Raw genomic sequence first — 21,342 nt, 5'->3', positions numbered from 1 at the left:
CACAGGGCGTTGCTGTTTTGATATTATGGGTGGATGTTTTAACTTAATTTTCTTCCCTCTAGGTTGGGGCAGGGTCTTTCTTTCACATTGGAAATGCCAAACACCACTATGGAATATTAGCATATTATTCTAAAGTGAAGGATGTGATTTATTTTAGACCAGTTGAGACTTGTACATTTGTGGAAAGGTAAAAGGAAGGGACGGGGATTGGATGGATAGTGAACTACATGAAGAAAGGAATTGTTAATGCAATGACTTAATTAATTTCAAATCAAACCACTGGATTTTGGTTGCAGTACTAGTTAGATTCTGCTGGTGCTTCAAGTTAATTAGGCACTCACTTGCTTTGAAATAACCATTCAAGAAAGTGCTCTGAAATTATATTCAACATTATGTGAACTGGAAGGTTTAACTGAGGATGAACGCTATCGAGCATTGAGCAAAATTCCAGATCACCCAACGCAAATGCTCATTTTCTTTAGTTTACCTTCTGTTGTGCGATTGGAATGGGTCAGAAGATTTCTTACTGACCATTAAAAACTATGGTTGTGTTGATATTTTGATAACTTTTTGTGTTTATAATATTTGGATGTATAATGACATGATAGAATGTCATTACAATGTTGTAACTTTTTTATATAAAATTTTAAAACATATGGATTATGACATATAAACTAATGAAATCATGTAACTTTTGTTAATATATGAATATTATACTTGAATGTGAAATATAATTCACAAGTTATTTATTACTTTTTTAGCAATGAGTTATTTATTACTTCTAATATTTAATTATTTGTTTCATTACAGATTTTTAATCGGTAAAACATTTTCCAGAAAATCTGATGAAGTATGTATTAACAGAAAACTGTATAATTTATCCGGATGAAGTATGTATTAATCCGGATGAAGTATGTATTAATAGAAAACTGTATAATTTATCCGGATGAAGTATGTATTAACAAAAAACTGTATAATTTAACCGGATAAAGTATGTATTAACAGATATACTTAAGATCTAGTTGGCACTCAAAATCTAGTTGGACAACCACGTAGGATTATCATTAGGGAGATAATAATAACATAAATGACTAAAACGTAACATTTCAAATATAAGTGACTAAAATGTAACCCGGGGCAAACAAAAGTGACTATTTTTGTAGTTTACCCATAAATAAAACATTGCAATATATGTAAAAACAATTTAAAATATAAATTTATTAATGTATATATATAATAAACTCAAATAAACAATGAAAAGATAATAAATTCTTAAATATATATATTTGTTTAATTTAAAACAGTTTTTATAAAATATTTTCAGGAAATTTACCAAATAACGGAAAATATTTTACATAAATTCATCCAAACACCAGAAAAGTAAATCATTTCTAGAAAAGTAAATCATTTTCCATAAATTATTTTCCGGAAAATATTTTACTAGCAAACAAACGGAGCCTAAATATGTATTGAAGTTTAAAAATAATAAAGTAGATTATATATTATTTTATAGTGTTATATAATTTGATTTTTTAATTCATATAATAATAATTATATAATGAATGTTATTAAATTATATTTTTTATTTAATTATATTTAATAATAATTATGTTAAAATATAGTTAAACTATTTATTATTTTTATTAAATTATTTTCAATAATAATCTTATTAAAATTTAATAATAATAATATTCATCTACCTTAACAAAAATTCTGCTAAGAGTATTCTGGTCATTTTAGTTTTTTTTCCTTATACTATTATAATATCATTCCATTCAACCAAATACAAGAATACTATTACAATTCTATTCCATTCCATTCAACTAAACAGTTGAATTACTTATTACAGCTCTATTCCATTACAACTCTATTCAATTACAATCCTATTCTATTACAGCCAACCAAACATGCTATAAAGCTTCAGATTAGTTCAATTATTTTACCATGCCCTAACTATCAAGGTAAATTCGTGTAAACAGTAATCATTTTAATGTCATCTAAATTGAATGTTTGTGTAAAAAGCTCATTTCGCCCTGGCTCATACACAAATTAAAACCAAAAATATAATAAACTAGATTATTTAAAGGTCCAATGTCCATTTATAACAGCATTTCAAAGTACCAAATTAGTCCATTTTTTACAAGCCCAATAATAGATTTAACCCAGAAATATACCAGACCCAAATTAAAACCCAAAATCCCATAACACCCAAAACCCCAAATAGACCAAATTATAGTGCCCCAACTCCGTAACCGGCCCAAATGGCCCAAGCCAATAACCCAAAATTCCAGCAACCCTAAGGGTTTCTGAAAGCAGTTTGCGCCGCAGCTACCACGCACGGCTTTCTTCGCGCCTCCATGACCTCCACGTTGGTCCTCTAGTTGGACACACCTGCAACAAACTAACAACTACAACAGCAAAGCAACAGCAGATTGCAGAAAGAATAAAAGAAATTTGTATTTATTTATTTTTACCTGTATTCGGCTATAAAAATGGGGGCCGATTGTATATGGAAAGGAAAAAAACGAACACATGCATATTGAAAGAAGAGAAATCAATTCGAAATTAGTTTTTAAGGTGATTTTAGATCTCGTTCTTCTTTTATTTTCGTTTCCATTTCCTCAATCTTTATTCATTGCATGTAAAAGACAAAAGGAGGGAAGGTACTCACCTATGGGTTCATCGTTAGAGCCTCGTCTTCTCCGAAATCGATTTAAAAAAGGGTTGAGTCTCCTCTTTTTGATTTTTCTTCCCTAATACTAAAAATGGTTAAGCCTTTGAGCGTGGTTTGAGTGGGTAAGGAGCTCTCTTCGCACATGGCCGACCACCAGACATAGTGGTGGTGCGGTGGTGATCGATTGGCATGTCCGAAAGCCTAAAGAGGAAACCCTTTCTTTTTTGTCAAAAAAATGTTAGGTTTCAGTAAAAATGGTTTTTAAGGCTGAAATTTAGTTTTTATAAATAAAAGAAACGGTGTCGTTTTGAAAGCAGGAGGGCCGCGCGTTGATCCGACCAGCAGATAGGGTTCGCGCGTTTTTTTTCTAAAGGGATATTTTCCCTATTCATCCATCCCCTTTGTGTTGTTACTTGATTGGGTCCCCTTTCTAGTTCTTTTATTTTTTTTAATTTTTTCTCGATATTTAGGCGCAGTTTTAATTTGGTCTATAGTTAAACGCTGCGTTCAAAAGCTTGGGGATAATTTCATTTTTAATCCTTACTTGTTTGCGTGCATTCTATATTGATCCTCATGTTGATTAATGTTTAGTTTTTAGATTTCAGATTTTGTTTTAATTTCAAATTTGTCCTTAACCTGTTTTGATTTATTTATTTATTACTTTCCTGTTTTATTATTATTATTATTCATTTTAAATCTTTCTATATATTATTTTTTCAATTATTTTTTAAATTTCTTTCACGTATGTCATTTATATTGAGCTTATATATTATTAATTTTGAATATTCATATATATATATTAGTTAGTTTAAGTTATTTTCATAGATTATTTATTCTAATTTTTTATGTATTATTCATTCAAAAAAATCGTTTCATGAGTATTTATTTTAAGATCTTATATCCTACTTTTATTAAACCGTTTCGCATTTTTTTTTATATATTATTCATTTCAAACTTACTAAATTTAAATTTTTATAGGTTAATTTAAGTTGCTTCTAAATTAATTGTTTTAAATCATTTTGTATATTTTAAAATCATTTTGCATATTAATTATTTTATATTATTTCCATTTATATTTTTTTTATTTTAAAATTTGGTTTGTTATATGTTATCTATTTTCATCCTACTTACAATAGTTGATTTTTAAACTTTCATTTGTTTTTATCTCATTGTTTTAAACCTTTGTATTTTTTTTTACTCTTTTTATTTTTTATTCTAATCTTTTTCATATAATTTATTTTTTATCCTTTATCTTTTTCTTAGATATATCATTTTGTGTCAATTCCATCGATTGTAAATGTTTAGATTGTATATTATGTATCTATTGCGATCACGGGTATTATAATTCTTTATTAGTTATTTGTGACTCAATATTGTGGCATTTTGCTTGTAAATTACTACTTTGGGTTGTATATTATTATTCCACCGCACTTCTTTCGCTTAAAAATGTCGCATTTTAACATCGTTCCTATTTTGAAATCATTGCTATAAAACAAAGAGTTTGCTAAAAACGAAGGCAATATTCCATGTTTGGGAATTCGAGAAATCGTGCCCTAATGTATTGGGTTTCGATTTTTTTCATTTGACCAAATAGCCAAATATCCTTTTATAAATTTTCAATATATGAACTTTGGAAATCATGAGACGATCTTGGTATTGTGGATTTGAAATGTCGTATCCTAACGTGCTAGACATGATATTTTATTATTACGGAACAAGAGAATCTTGATATTCATTTCAAGTCATCCAAACTTTTTTTTAAAAAAGGGATTGTATTTCAAAATCTTTTCAAATTTTCGACAATAGGACATTAATTAATCAATTAGATACCAATCTTGGGCGTTGAGAGGGTGCTAATCCTTCCTCTACGTAACCGACTCCCGAACCCGTTTTCTTGAATTTCGCAGGCAAAAATTAATATTTTAATAAAATGAAATGTTTTATTAGGAAATCTGATCACACCTAAACAAAAAAGATTGGTGGCGACTCCATATTTCGTTTTAAAGTTGATCACCGTTTTTTGTTCAAAATTCAAAAATGGTTTTGACAGTTTGTTATGTCATTTTAATGTAAATGAATTACTATATAAATGTACTAATGCTATGATGAATTGATGGCTATTAAGTTCCAATTGGATTTTAAGAATTCTTAGGATACAAATAGCATGTCATTAGGGATTTTATGTTTCGGGTGCTGGTCTTGAATGTCCTACCAATGGCTGAAGTCCTGCATTGTTGTGAGTTCTCCACAGCTCGTGTGAGCAGGCTCATTTCACAGCTCGTGTGAACATTGATGTAAAGGAAATGTTACGGTTATATGTAAAGGCACACTATGTGTGAGCTTTCCCTAATATCCAATGTAATTCTAGGTGGTTCAACAGGTAAGAAAAGGAAATGAAATGGTAAGTTCACAATTGAGATGTAACTTGATGTTATAAAAAGATTGATGAGTTAAATGATGTACTTATATATGGGAAATCTACTTATGTTATGAATAAACTTATTTATATCATGGATAAGTGCACTAACTTGTGAATTGATGATGTTGTTTAGGCTTTTACTAAGCATTTGGTGGTCTAGTAAGTAAGTAAGTGGAAAGGTTCATAATCTTATGAAAACTTATGTTATAAATGAATTTATATATGATGTTGATGAACTTACTAATTTGTGAGTTTGATGGTGTTTCAATAGGCTCATACTAATCTTATGGTTTGGTAATGATTTATACTTAATCTATGAGTTGTAATAATGAAATGGTAAGTTGTGTTTAAGTTTATGCGAGCTTACTAAGAACTCGTTACTTATGTAGTTATTTTTCTTTACTTTTTAGATTATCAGAAGCTCAATTTGGTTGGAAGCTCGTCGAAGACCTGTCACACTATTCAACAATCAATTCGGTAGTTTTTGAGTATTTTGGCCAAGGTTAATAATGGCATGTATAGGTATTTTATATTGATGGCTCATGGATGTATTAAATGGTTGATTTAGTATGCGTGTGTCTTGAAGTTTATGTTTATGTTTATATGATGGACTTGTATTGCTTGTTAAATAAGGTCAAGTTGACCACTTTTAGTGATTGATAAGCATGATCTTTTGGTATGTTTGTGACGGTTTGAGAATGGTATTTTGATGAATGTGTTAATGATGTTTTTGGATATGTATAAGTTTTGAAAGTTATGTTGGTTTAGTACATTTTGATGCCTTACCAAGTTGTGTCATTTCGGTTACCTTACTATGCTTGTTTTTAAGGTTCTTTGGTATGTTTTGATGGTTTGCATTTGGTTTTAAATGGTAGTTAATTGAACTTGGTTATTATGTTTGGATTATGGAAATATTGGCATGTTTAGGTATTTTATGTTTTGATGCATTTGTGGTGCCTTGAATGGCATATTTGTTAGGTGACTTAGAATGCTTGGAATGGCATATTTATGCATGTTTGAATGATGCTTAGGTTCCTTAAAAGTGTGCACAAATTTGATCATGTTGTTATGCATGAATTGTTTGTGAAATGACTTGATTTAAGTGATTTATGGGTTCACATGGCCTAGCACACGGCCTGGCACACAGGCGTGTGACATGGCCATATGGCCCTACCTAGTGAGTTACACAGGTGAGGATATGGGCTGGGGCACAGTCGTGTGTCCCTTGTTCGAAAGTTATACGACCTGGGATGATTTCACACGCCCGTGTGACCCCTATTTTCCAATTTTTATAACTTATCTTAAACTTTTTGTTTTGTTTCAAATTAGTCTCAAATTAATTCTAACCTACTTTTAGAGCCTAGAATGCCCGATTTAGGGACAACATGCATGATATTGAATGGATTATAATTTGTTTAATTTATTTGAATGTAAATATGTTAAATGCTTCGATTGTTTGGTAACGCTCCGTAACCCTAATCTGCGATGGAAACGGGTTAGGGGTGTTACATGAGGTGCCTATGAAGGGTATATTGGTTAGGTATAGTATGAATGAACTTTTGGCCTATAATTGTCCTTCGTAAGGTTAAATTGAAACCAAAAGGCAACAAAATATGGAAAAAAGGTCGTTATCAGCAAAAAGATTAACAAAGACTTATTGGAGCAAAAATGGTTAAAAATCAAGAATATGGAGATTGGAAAAAAAAATCAATGAGATGGCAAAGAGAAGGAGTGGGAAAGTGATGGCAGTTTGTAGAGAGATTTTGGGAAAATAAAAAGTAACTAACCACTCAACCCACTAAATCTGACTACCTTCTAAATAGATTCTCTTTGAGTTTAAATCCAACCAAATACCATCGCATGGGCAACATAGTGTAAGGAAATAAAAGTATTTCTACTTTGCACACACAGGGTCTCAAACATGAAACTTTAGGGTAATCTAAAGCCTTACCACTGAATTAACATGCTCAACCTTAAAATCAATTGAACAAAAATATTATTTATGAAGAATGATCAGGGATAGAGGTTAAGACCAAAGATGACAAAAATTCAAAGGAAAAATTTGAACTTAGAACCTCACACACACAAGCATAACACCTATCCACTAAACCAGGTTTACTCCATTGACATAATTTTTACAATATTAACTAAAAATTCAGAATATGGTCACTCTTGGTTTCACTTACCCAATTTTTTCTAACCCGATTTTTGTGATGTGACAACTCTCCCCTCTTTAAAAGAATTTCGTCCTCGAAATTCCTACTGTTACACCATACACTTAACCGCAAAATCTAAAATTCCCTAGTCCAAACCAACCATCATGCTATCGTTGTACAACTCTAATCTCTATTCAAACCCAATTTAGATAATATTTCAGAGGAATTTCCTATTCACTACCTCGGACTACCTCAATAAGATTTCCATCGAAACATCACTAACGGTCCTTTACGCTAGACTCTAAAAAACATCACTTACCATAAAATGTAGGCACAAACAATTCTTATCAATATACAGTACATTTGGAACATATCATAAAAGTACCTGTATCATTACTAGATGCACCACGGCTCGCTCGACACCTAGTTGCATATCCACGTCTCAGATTCTATTTCTGTATCGAAGATTGTATCTGACTAAAAGAGTTTTGTGAACAATCCCAAACTCAATGCTCAATAGACCCACATCTTAAACACACCCCCATTTTCCTCCAATAATCGCCTGAATGACACCTATCTCAGTAAGTACATATTAGAACCTGATCCGCATTCACAATTGCCTCACCCCGCTGAAGCTTGTCTATTCTGGTCCATTTTCTTGGTCATGGTTTCAAGTCAATAGAACCATCACTCATCTTATTTTGCACTTTATTCATTACGTATTCAAAATACACGAATACATGGATCTATATATTAAACACATCATTAATAATGAACTTGTTACTGACCTTATTTATTTACATGTTCAATACATTTTCTTCATTTTCTTGAACTCAACCACAACATTCTTCGTATTTATAAGTTAAAAGTAGAGTTGAATTAAATTACATGTATGATAGATCCACACAGCCAAGGCCAAATTGGGCTGTGTGGGCCACATGGCCGTGTGAGCCCATGTTTCTGAAAAGTTGCTTAGGGTTGCATGGGTCACCCAAGTCGACTGTAAACCTATTATAGGGTTGGCAAGAATTACTTAGACCCCTAATTGTGTGAAATGTCTGTATGATATCTGAACTGAGCATGTATGTTGATCTGAATCTATGGACTGTAACTACATAATAGCATGACATCTTTTGTATGTTGCATTGCATCGGGTGAGTTATTGTTATTTGGAGGAAGTGTCTGAAAGGCTATCAAGCCTGTTATCTGCCAGCTCTGCCGCAAATTTCTGATTATGTGTCGTATTTCGATACAACATGGTGTGTAGGGATGGGTGGGTTGATTTAATCCTCACATGGTGTGTAGGTATGGACAGAGATGGTGTGTAAAGGCTGGTGGGTGGGGTTCTGATATTCTGCCCTTGTAGATTGTATCTGAGATGGGCCAAGGCCCTAATATATATATCTGAAACTATATCTGATTGGGCTAAGGCCTAAAATGAATCTGTAATGTGCTCAGACCTAGCCTGTATTTGATTGTATTCTGATGTGTTCCTGTATGCATGTTTTTTGTGGGGATTACACACTGAGTTTGCGAAAACTTACCCTTTCTGTTTAATTTGTGCAGGTAATCCCAGACTTGATGGATCAGCGCAGCAGAGAACTCGATGTTGGCCACACGTAAATTTTAGACTATTTTTGTTAATTTTTAGATTTTATTACTTATTTTGGGGGTTTGATGTTACTTATGGACTTTGGACTGTTTGGCTTAAGTTTTTGGTTTCTTAAATTATTTTACGATTTATTACTGCTAGACATGATAAACTCGGTTTTCATTAAGATCAAATAATTTTTCTAAAATAAGTATTTTCCAAAGCTTCCACTAAAAAGATACGCTTCTTGACATAACAAAGAACATATGTTTTGCTTCGAATTAAGATAAGGGCTAATTAACTAGAATGGTTTTAACTCAACAAACTTGTTTTCAAATTCTCATTCTATGTGACATCGCCAAATTCAGCCATAACGTTTAAGCCGGGTTTGGGGTGTTACATTTAGTGGTATCGGAGTCAGGTTGCAAAACTCGACTGTGGATTTGGGTTTTAAAACTTGGTTGTAAAGAAATGATTTTTAAATGGTTTGAAATATTTTTGACTGAATATGCGGTGCATCGAGTCTCCGGCGCCGATCCTGTAAGTGTTCTGTAAACTATGATAAGTTTTTGGAAATATGATTAGTATATTCTCAAACTACTATAGGTAGTACACTGTACTGAAAACACTGTAGATAGTGTATACTGAAAATAGTAGCGAAATTGAAAACTGTACTAAGATTGCGATTTGTGATAGCAAACTTTAAACTTCTGATACTGTTTTGCATAAAATATCTGCTAATAAGTATTGAAATTGTAAGTGATTCATAAAACTATTAATGTAGATAAACATCGAATCCGCGATGAGTGTATGAGGTATCCGTGGATGGGGTACTAGAGGCCGTGGAAGGGGCCGTAGAGGGGCTCGAGCTGAGTCATTATCATCTGGCAGCATGCCTAATTTAGACACGAGTGAGATACCGGTTTCACCTACAATGGAGATTGGGTCTCAAAACCGCATGGCTCGGGACGACGTACTGTCCCAAGTTATGCTTAGGATATTGGAGAGGGTCGCTGGGCCCAATACTAGATCTGGGGGCTGAGGGTCGGTTATAGAATGACTCCGGTCCAACAGGGCTGAGCTATTTAGGGGTGTCACTAGGGTCACCCCTAACGTGGCCAAGTACTAGATAGAGGCCACGGAAAGAATCATGGATGATCTGGACTTTACCCCTAAACAGAAATTGAAAGGGGTTGTTTCCTTACTTCGCGATAAAGCATACCAATGGTGGCTGACCGTTAAGGAGGGCACTCAGCTCAAACGACTGACATGAGATTTCTATAAGTCTACTTTCCAAGGTAAATATGTGAGGGCAAGTTACATCGATGCTAGGAAACGTGAGTTTCTAAATCTCATGCAAGGGGATCGTTCAATGGCCGAGTATGAGGCCGAGTTTTTGAGATTAAGCTGTTATGTGTGAGGTATAGTGGAAACTTAATATGAGCGTTGTGTACACTTCGAGGATGGATTCAGGGACAGTTTGAGAGTTCTGATAGCTCCGCAGAAGGAGTATTTTTTAGCACTAGTAGAGAAGGCGAAGATCGTTGACGAGCTAAAGCGCGCTGAACTCTAAAACCGAGATAAGGCGTAAGACAAGAATAAGAGGGATTCGTAGCCCTTGAGTTCTGCGATGAGGCCTAAGAAAAAGGCCAGACCTGATGGGCCAGTTAGAGTTGGAGCCCCTATTCCACCTACTAGGATCTTGCCTTGTGGGCATTGTGGTAGACGCCATTCGGACGAATGTTGAAGGATGACTGGGGCATGTTTGAGATGTGGGTCTACTAAGCACCGCGTTCGAGAGTGTCCACTGAGGGCTGATCAGATGCAAGCTCTGGGTTTTGGTACCGTGTAGCCGCCGGGGGTAGTTCAGTAGCCATCTAGGGGTCGTGGTCAGGCTAGGGGTGGTAACAGCATGGGTCGTGGACAGAGAGCACCGGGTAGAGGTGCTAGACATACTGAGGCGAGGTTGCTCGCTCTTGTTTATGTTACTCATTGACGAGATAATAAAGATACTCTAGACGTCATACGGGTACGTTTTTAATTTATAATGTACCTTATCTGGCATTAATAGACATATGTTCTACACACTTCTATGTAGCTAGCACTGTATTTGAAACTTTGGGGATTCTAGTTGAGAGTACTCTTAGTGAGGTGACTGTTGTGAGTCCTTTGGGGCAATTTATCTGAGTTAGCAAATTGTATAGAGACGTTTGTTAGGGGTCCAAGGGATATTTTTTTGGCTGATTTGATGGAGCTTTCATTCGAGGAGTTCGACTTTATTTTGGGAATAGACTGGTTGATCAAGCATCGAGTAAGTCTAGACTGTGCGACTAAGAGGATTGTTTTGAGAACTGAGGGGAACGATGAGGTGGTTGTGATTGGGGAACATTGGGATTTTCTGACTAATGTGATTTCTGCATTGGTGGCAAAAAAGTTGGTCCAAAAAGGATGTGAGGCATATTTAGCCTATGTAAGTGTTTCTGATTCTGGGGATTCTTCTGTGAAGGACATCAGAGCTGTAAAAGATTTTCCAGATGTCTTTCTTGAGGAGCTATCGGGTTTGCCTCTAAGTCGAGAAGTGGATTTTGGGATTGAACTTATTTCGGGTACAGCTCCGATGTTTATCGCCCCCTAACAAATGGCATTAAAGAAGCTTATAGAGCTTAAGGATTAGATTTAGAAGTTGTTGGATCGTGGGTCCATTCGTCCCACTGTGTCTCCATCGGAGCACCTATGTTGTTTGTGAAAAAGAAAGATGAGACAATGAGGATGTGTATCGACTACCGACAGTTAAACAAGCTAACAATTAAGAATAAATACCTACTTTCGAGGATAGATGATTTGTTCGACCAGTTCAGAGGGGCTTCTATGTTTTCCAAGATTGATCTACATTCGGGTTATCATCAATTGAGGGTTAAGGAGGCTGATGTGTATAAGACGACATTTAGGACGTGTTATGGTCACTACAAGTTCCTAGTGACGCCCTTTAGATTGACTAATACGCTAGCGGCATTTATAGACTTGATGAACGGAGTGTTTTAGACCTACTTGGATCAGTTTATGGTGATTTTTGTTGATGATATTTTGGTGTATTCTAAGACTAAATATGAGCACGATGAGCATCTTAGAGTGGTATTAAAGATTCTTCGTGAGAAACAGCTGTATGCGAAGTTCAGCAAGTGTGAGTTCTAACTTCGGGAAGTAACATTTGTGGGACATCTAGTTTCTGTTGAGGGGATATGAGTCAACCCTCAAAAGATCTAGGCGGTGTTGGATTGGAAACAGTCGAAGAATATGTCTGAGATCCGCAGCTTTCTAGGGTTAACGGGTTACTATCGGTGTTTTGTAGAAGGGTTCTCCTTGATCGCAACTCCGTTAACTAAGCTTCTGTGTAACGGAGTTCCTTTTTTATGGATTGATGCATAGTAAGAAAGCTTCGAGAAGCTCAAGACTGTTCTGACTCAGGCTCTTATTCTGATACAGCCTGAGCCTGGTAAAGACTTCGTGGTATATAGTGATGCATCACATGTCGATCTGGGTTGTGTGTTGATGCAGGATGGTAATGTGGTTGCATATGCGTCTCGTCAACTTAACACTTATGAGGTGAATTATTTGACGTATGACTTGGAGTTGGCCGCAGCGGTATTTGTACTAAAAATCTAGAGGCATTATCTATATGGTGAGAGGTGTATCATCTACACTAATCACAAGAGCATCAAATACCTCCCTACCTAAAAAAAGCTAAATCTTAAGTAGCGTAGATGGATCGAGCTGCTTAAGAATTACGACTGCACAATCGAGTACCATCTTGGCAAGGCCAATATGGTGGCTGATGCTTTGAACCATAGGGCTATGTCTGATCTGAGGCTGATGTTTGCTCGTTTTAGTTTATTTGGTGATGGTAGTCTGTTAGCTGAGCTTCAGGTTAAACCAACTTGGATCGAGTAGATTAAGGGTAAACAGTTGGAGAATGAGTTTTTGGGTCTTCGTTTTCGACAAATTGAGAGTGGTAGCACTACAGATTTTGGGTTGAACTCTAAGAGTGTGTTGTGTTTCTGAGGCCGGATATGTGTGCCGAATGATTCTGATCTAAGGTAGTCTATACTTAGAGAGGCGAGAGGTGTATAGTAGCCCTTATGCTATGCACCTTGGTGGGAACAAGATGTACCGAGATCTCCGTGAGTTGTACTGGTGGCCAGGACTGAAATGAAAAGTTACCGATTTTATGGCTAGATGCTTGACATGCCAGCAGGTTAAGGCTGAGCACCTGTCACCTTCGGGTTTGTTACAGCCGATTAAGATTCCCCTTTCGAAGTGGAAACGTGTGACGATGAACTTCATTAGTGGGCTACCCTTGACACCCACTAAGAAGGATTATGTTTAGGTCATCGTGGATCGATTGACCAAGTCAGCAGACTTCACACCGGTTCGTACGGACTATTCGCTATAGAAGCTGGCTAAGCTTTATATTTCTGAGGTAGTGAGCTGCATGGGGTACCAGTTTTGATTATCTCTGATAGGGATCCTCGCTTCACGTCTCGATTTTGAGGGAAGTTGCATGAGGCTTTGGGTTTGAGATTGGACTTCAGTACTGTGTTCCATCCTCAAACTGATGGTCAATCTGAGAGGGTGATTCAGATACTGGAGGATATGTTGAGGAGCTGCGTGATTGATTTCCAAGGCAGTTGGGAGGACTATCTGCCGCTAGCCGAGTTCACCTATAATAACAACTTTCAATCTAGCACTCAGATGGCACCTTACGAAGCTCTATATGGTTGTAAGTGTCGTACTCCCCTATGCTGGATAGAGTTGGGTGACGTGTTCTGGGTTCTGAGTTGGTTTCTGAGATTGAGGATAAGGTTAGACTGATTCGGAATTGTCTAAAAATGGCTTCTGACAGACAGAAGTCTTATGCTGATCTGAAGAGACATGAGATTGAGTATTCTGTGGGGGACTTCGTGTTTCTGAAGATCTCGCTATGGAAAAAGGTTCTGAGGTTTGGTCGCAAGGGCAAGTTGAGCCTTAGGTTTATTAGGCCGTACCAGATTCTGAAACGAGTGGGACTAGTCACTTATTAGTTGGAGCTACCTCCAGAGTTAGATCATATTCACGATGTGTTCCACGTCTCGATGTTGAGGCGCTATCACTCTGATCCCATGCATATTGTCCCTGTTGAGGAGATTGAGGTTAGGCCAGACTTGACCTTCAAGTAGGAGTCGGTTCAGATTCTGGATTGCGACATTAAAGTTCTGAGGAGGAAATCTATTCCTTTCTGAATGTGCTGTGGCGGAATCATAGCACTAAGGAGGCTACGTGGGAGCTTGAGGATGCGATACGTTTGGAGTATCCTAATCTATTCTGATCAGGTAAATTTCGAGGACGAAATTTTCTTTTAGGGGGTAGAGCTGTAACGCCCTAAAATTCTTATTTTTGTTTCTGCTAAAATGTGACAACTGTGTATCGGCTTCAATGGTTATATGTTCTGGGTGTGTGTGGGAGGTCCCAAGTTCAAGCCTTACTTGGGGTTAAATTTTGGTATTTTTCTGAATTAAGCTCTATCATTGGTCAGTAGGCTTTTAAGTAATTGTTGATAAGCTTATATCAGAATGGGTCTGCTGGTCTAGTAGTTAGGTGGAATGTGGGTTTGCTGGAGGTTCTGTGCTCGAATCCCTGTGTTAGCAAGATGGTGTTTTATTTTTGCTCGTTTGATTGAAAGAGTTTCTTTCGTACTAAAAGACTGAGAGTGGGTGGTTAGGAGGTGAATTGGTGAAGAGTTATCAAAATATTTTATTTTGATTTTATTTTTAAAATTTCTAATGCTTTTTTTTCTTTCGCTTCTCTACCAAATTTCGTTCCTCCATCTTCATTTTTCTTCTTGACCTCTTTTCTGTTTTGTCTTCTTTTATTCAACGTGTGACTGCTATAGTTTGGTAAGTGGAAGTGTTTTTATTTTCACTCGAGTAGGTAATCTTTTGCTTAAATCGTTTGAAGTATGAGAAATTCTTTGTTAATAGGGAATCTATGTTTTGACCACAGTGAGTCAGGCGAAACGGAGTTCTTATCGTGCTGTTTCGTAATCGAGCCGTTTAGAGTTTTGGGGGTAAATGTTAAACGCGTGATATGAGTGGTAGGTTTTGAATTTCGATCTAATCGAATCTTAAGATTGGTTCTGGGTTTGGTTCTGTCAACTATTTGGTGCTAGTTATCTCGGAAGTATTTCTACGACAAAACGATACCAGGTGTGTACCCGAAAACACAAAAAACGAGATTTAGCTAAAAGCCAAAAAAACTTTCTGTCTATGCCACACGGGTGTGTGGTCGCCCATGTGGTAGGCTGTGTGAAAGAACACGGGCGTGGTAACGACAAGCCCGGCCTTGCGCGCATGACACGGTCGTGTGATGGCCAGGTAGACCGTGTGCGACACACAGGCTAGACCGATCTGGGCCGTGTAGGCCATATAGGCTTATGGGCCCACACGGGCTTGTGGGATTCTGGGTCGAGCCGTATGATCCATACGGCCAAGGCCAAATTGGGCCATGTGGGCCACATGAGCGTGTGAGCCCATGTTTCTGAAATGTTGCTTAGGGTTGCATGGGTCGCCCAAGTCGACTGTGAACCTACTATAGGGTCGGTAAGCATTACTTAGACCCCTAATTGTATGAACTATCTGTATGATATCTAAATTGAGCATATATGCTGATCTGAATGTATGGACTGTAACTACATAATAGCATGACATCTTTTGTATGTTGTGTTGCATCGGGGTGGGTTATTGTTATTTGGAGGAAGTCTGAAAGGCTATCAAGCCTATTATCTGGCAGTTCTGCTGCAAATTTCTGATTATGTACCGCATTTCGATACAGCATGGCGTGTAAGGATGGTTGGGTTGATTTAATTCCCACATGGTGTGTAGGGATGGACGGAGATGGTGTGTAGAGGCTGGTGGGTAGGATTCTGATTTTCTGCTATTGCATATTGTATCTGAAATGGGCTAAGGCCCTAATATATATATCTGAAACTATATTTGATTGGGCTAAGGCCCAGACCGAGTTTGTACTGGGCTCAGGCCCAGCCTGTATTTGACTGTATTCTGATGTGTTCCTGTATGCATGTTTTCTATGGGGATTACACACTGAGTTTGCGAAAACTCACCCTTTTCTGTTTAATCTGTGCAGATAATCCCCAGACTTGACGGATCAACGCAGCGGAGAACTCGATGGTGGCCACACGTAAATTTTAGACTGTTTTATTTAATTTTCAGATTTTATTACTTATTTTGGAGGTTTGATGTAACTTATGGACTTTGGACTGTCTGGCTTAAGTTTTCAGTTTCTTAAATTATTTTACAGTTTATTACTACTAGACATGATAAACTCAGTTTTCACTAAGATCAAACTATTTTTCTAAAATAAGTATTTTCCAAAGCTTCCGCTAAAAAGATATGCTTCTTAACATAATGAAGAACATGCATTTTACTTCGAATTAAGATAAGGGCTAATTAACTTGTAACAGCCCGGTTTAGACCCTAGTCAGAATAGTGGTTTTGGGACCACAAATCTGAGTCAAAAAATATTTTAATATTATTTCCCATGCTTATAATATGTGAATTAATATCTGTGAAAGTTTCGTGTGAAAATTTTATTATTTGTGTGCCGATTTGATAAAAATGACCTAATCGCATAAAATGTAAAAGTTGCATGCTATATGTTAAGTGTCCCTATTTTTTATGTCTTATTAAATGAGAGGTCCTTATGATGTTATTAGATTATAACTAAGGTTAATGTACATTAATGACCATCCATTAAACAATTTTATAATGGTTTAACAAAGGTTATTATAGTAATTAGTATATTATGTTAATTAAAATAAAACAAAGGCATGCAATTAGGCCATTAATTTCATGTTGCCGGAAATTAAAGAAGAAAAAGAAAGAAAAACTAAAGTTGGGGTTCGGGCCTTGGTCTTCTTTGATTTAGGTATGTGTTTTGCTCGGTTTTTGATAATTTCTACGTTTTTGTGATTGTTGCTTAGTAATCGATCAAGCCCATGTCTCAATTTTTGAATTTGATGATGAATTTGAGTTATGCCATTGATGAAATTGTAAGCTTTGTGATGTTAGTTGATGGAAAATGAAAGATATGTGTTAGGTTAATATGTTTTATCTTTGAATTTTTGATGAATTTGAGTAATTTGGACTAAATTGTGAAAATGAGAAACTAAAGGGCTAAAATGTGAAATAAATGAAATATGTGGGCTTATATGAGCTAAAGGAAAATTCGGCTAGGCATGTGTGGAATGAAATTTTGTATATTTTGTGATTTTTGTGATTAGGGACTAAAGTGTTAAAATGTGAAAATATGAGGGCTAATTTGTAAAATGCCCTAAATATGTGTATATGGATTTATTTGAATGAATGTGAGATTGAATAAGTTAAATTTGAATGTATCTAGATCAAGAACCAAAGAAAAAGAAATTAGATCAGGGAAAGTCGAAAGTAGTTGAATAACTGTTTGTTTCTGTTCATTCCCGTACGAGGTAAGTCGATATACAAATAAATGTGTTTGTATTGAATTATTATGGCTTATATGCCGATAAATTGTGATGATTGGCTATTTACGTTGAATATAAGAAATCTGAGAAAGTTCTGATAATGTGGTGACGTCCGAAAAGGCCCGTACGAACCATAGGAATAGTTAGGATACATATGTCATGACATAGGATTTCTGATATGTGATTTAGTGTAAGACCACGTCTGGGATGTTGGCATCGATTTGAGATTTACATGTAAGATCGTGTCTAGGACATCAGTATCATATTTGATTTTGTGTAAGACCCTGTCTAGGATAGTGGCATCGATGTTAGAATACATGTAAGACCACGTCTGGGATGTTGGCATTGTACGAGCTTTCTGAGTTATCCGCGTATCCTATTGATTCCATAGGGTTCAACGGGCATTCCGAGAAATTAATGACTATGTGAATGTGTATTTAATTCAGGTACATTTTAAATGTATATCATGATTGAGAATGAAAGGTAAGTATATGAACATATGTGGTCATATGAAATATTTATGTATTATATAAGAATGAGATGTGTTATATGTAAGTGAATTATGCACAAATGAGCAATATGAGATTTTTGGATATGTGGTTAGGTTTTGCCATGAGCTACATGAATGAATTGAATTAGAAATGTGTTATGTGATAATTTTATTTGTATGTCTTACTAAGCTTTTAAAAGCTTACTTTGTGTGTATTTTCAATATTTTTTAGATATCGAAACTACCGGGAGTTTGGGGGTAGTCGAAGATCATTACCACACTATTGAACTTTACTTTGGTACCTTTTGAAAGTGTAAATATTTAAGTATGGCATGTATAGTCTAGATAAATTGAGATATGTTTTTGAGTTGTGAATATCTAGCCATGTGATGTGGCTTGGCTATGGTTGTGTTTATGAATGACTTTTGAGTATAAACTATGTGATGAAATTATGTCAATATGAGGTGTTTATGGATGGCTAAAGAGAATTGGTCAATTTGGTAAGATTTTGGTATGTGCTTATTTGAGAAATTGGTAAGATTATGGCATGAGATTGAATGAAGTAAATTGAGGTATGAAACATATGTTTTGTTGTGACTTTGGCTTATGATTTGACATGATTTGGTATGGATTATAAGCATGAAATTGGTTATTATAATATGGCATGAATGATGTATGTTTTGGGATTGAAATTGGTTGAAATTATGGTGCATTTGAAGCTTAATTGGTGCTTATAGGGAGGACCCTATATGGGTGGCATATTGGCATTGAAAATGGCCTATTTTTGCTCAAATGGGCAGGGACACAGGCGTGTGTCTCTGCCATGTTGCTCAAGGGCCATTTGGAAATGAGCCTGGGCAGACCACACGGTTGCACACAAGGGCGTGTGCCAAGCCGTATGGCTAAGTCAGTTTCGAGCACGAGCTAGACACACGGGCATGTGACTGGCCGTGTAACCCAAGTCAGTAGTCTCCCTAATTTTCACACAGCTTGACACACAGGCGTGTCATGTGGTCGTATGGACAAGTCAGTATGTATGCCCTATTTTGCCATGGCTTAGAGACACGAGTGTGTCTAATGCCGTGTGAGGCACACGGGCGTGTGACTTTTATAACTTAGAAAACAATGATAAATACCGACACAAGTTACCTAATATAAATACATTATCATTTCATGCACAATACTACGTAGAAAACAATGAATATAACAATATAAATTACATAATCTATACAATAATATTTCATGCAAATATAACTTAAAATAACAACATAAATAATCAATTTTCATGCAAATATAAAAACCATAAAAATAATAAATAATTTATGAAATAAATCAACATACTGACAATAAAGATAATAAACAAATTATGATCATATAAAAAATGGTTAAAAAAAAGAAAAATAAAGACAAAAACTAAATATAATTAAAAAATAAATGAGATATCAGAAATAAATATTTAAAACAATATATAAATAATAAAGGAGAATTTAAAAAAAAATGGTTAATATATATAAATATACTATATAATATAATAACTTAATATATATTTATAAAAATAATATTATATTAAATAGGAGCAAAACTTTATAGTAAATTTAGAATATTACATAATATACTAAATATTTAATAATAATATATGTATTATTTAATAATAATTTACAAATTTTTAAAATTATACATAATAATAAATAATAAATAATTATATAATGTATAATAGAATAAAAATAATATATATATAATAAAATGATATATAATAAAATGTATAAATCAAAATATATAATAAAATGTAAATAATATAATAAACAATACACAAATAAAAATAAAAATAATATATATAATAACCATTTTTACATATATAAATAATGTTTATAGTAAAAATAAATAATAATATATATAATATTTAAAATAAATAAATTATATAAAAATTAAAAAAGATTAAAATTAAATAAAAACAAAACTCTAGGGTTAATTTTAAATGAAAAATTTTGGCCCTAATTGAAACGCAAACTAAAATTCGAGGGGCTCACTGGGCAATTAGCCCTAATCTCAAAACGACGCTGTTTCAAGGATTACACTTTAATGGGTTCAGGAACCAAATTGAAACAGAAACAAACTATTAGGGCCAGATTTAAAATAGAGAAATTTAAAATTAAACGAAAAAAATAAAAAATGCGGAAGGGCTCAAACAACAATTTGCCCATTTGCCAAAAACGTGCGGATCCTCCCCGGGTCATGAGTCAACAGGCGGATCCTCAGCCTTGAAACGACACCGTTTTAAAGCCTATTGTTTTAAGCCAAAACGACGCCGCTCCTATGAGGCTATATAAGCCAAATTTTGGCCTCAAAAATCATTTTAAACCCGTTTAAAAAAAAACCCTCTGAAAGAGGATTGAGGGCAGGCTCTCGGAGCTCCGTCGAGCCTCCGTCCAAGGGCTCCCACGCGCCCACGCGCCACCGTCAACTCCGCCACGTACAGCGGTCGAAAGTTGAAGAGCTCTGATTTTCAGCGCAATTTTGATGGTAAATTTCTTTTATTTTATTTTAGTGATATTTGTATGTATTTATAACAAAAAAAAAGAGAAAAAAATAAAGGCAAATCACCTCTGTTTCTTCGATAAGATGCTGGTATTTTATTGTAAAAGTATATGTGTGTATCTCTTTATATCTCTATAAAAAAAGTCCATACTACAGTGAAGATATTTGACTTTTATAGCCCTTGTTTTCTAAGTACAAATTTGGTGTTTTATTCTGTTTGATTCCTTGCCATGTTTGCTGTGTATTTCTTTCCCGTTTTGCAGGTGACGACGAGAAAACCAGCGACGATCAAGCGCTGATGATGATGTACTGGCGCGTCGATTGGGGTGCGAGGTGAGGCCTGCTGTTAGGGTGCTTGCGGAGCCTAAGGTTTCAGAAAACCCTAGGTCCTCTGATTCTTTGGGTTAAGGATGTAATGGGCTACTGGGTAGTTTAGGTATTTGGGCTACCGGTGTGATTTGTAAATGGGCCATAAGTAGTGCTTCAATTGGGCTATGTAAATAGGCTAGCAATTTGGGTTTTGTAAATGGATTGTAAAAAAAAATTATTATTTCTTTGGTTTTTGTTTTTTTTTTATTTTACGGGCTGGGTAAATTTGGGTTATTACAGCTGCCCCTCTTTGCTCATTACTGTGTAACAGGAATAGAGCAAAGACTATAAAAAGACCAAATTTGCCCAATCTTATCAGATCCTGATTTCCTGGTCTTCAATTTGCTCATCGCAAACTCAGAGACGCCATGTTAATATCCTTGATCTGCTTCCCATCAAATACAGAGCGCCAAATCTGCTATCTTCGATCTGCTTTGATGTAAACATACGAATGTCAGTTCTGCTATCTTCGATCTGCTCCCCGTCTAATATAGAGACGCCAAATCTGTCATTTTCGATCTGCTTCAATGTAAACACACGAATATCAGATCTGCTAT

The 21,342-nt window shown here is 35.4% G+C and overlaps 1 long non-coding RNA gene across 1 annotated transcript; it reads right to left on the bottom strand.

The window, feature by feature from the left end:
* Positions 1-2,076: 2,076 nt before the first annotated feature.
* LOC107948685 (uncharacterized) lies at positions 2,077-3,319 on the bottom strand. The gene is made up of 2 exons (XR_001697522.2): positions 2,475-3,319; positions 2,077-2,391 (listed from the first exon to the last, which is right to left on the bottom strand). It is a non-coding gene; the product is annotated as an uncharacterized lncRNA (long non-coding RNA).
* Positions 3,320-21,342: the final 18,023 nt, after the last annotated feature.

The sequence above is a fragment of the Gossypium hirsutum genome, chromosome A04 (genome assembly GCF_007990345.1).
Source record: "Gossypium hirsutum isolate 1008001.06 chromosome A04, Gossypium_hirsutum_v2.1, whole genome shotgun sequence".
NCBI classification, from domain to species: domain Eukaryota; kingdom Viridiplantae; phylum Streptophyta; class Magnoliopsida; order Malvales; family Malvaceae; genus Gossypium; species Gossypium hirsutum.
This window is presented reverse-complemented; position numbering and strand designations above follow the sequence as displayed.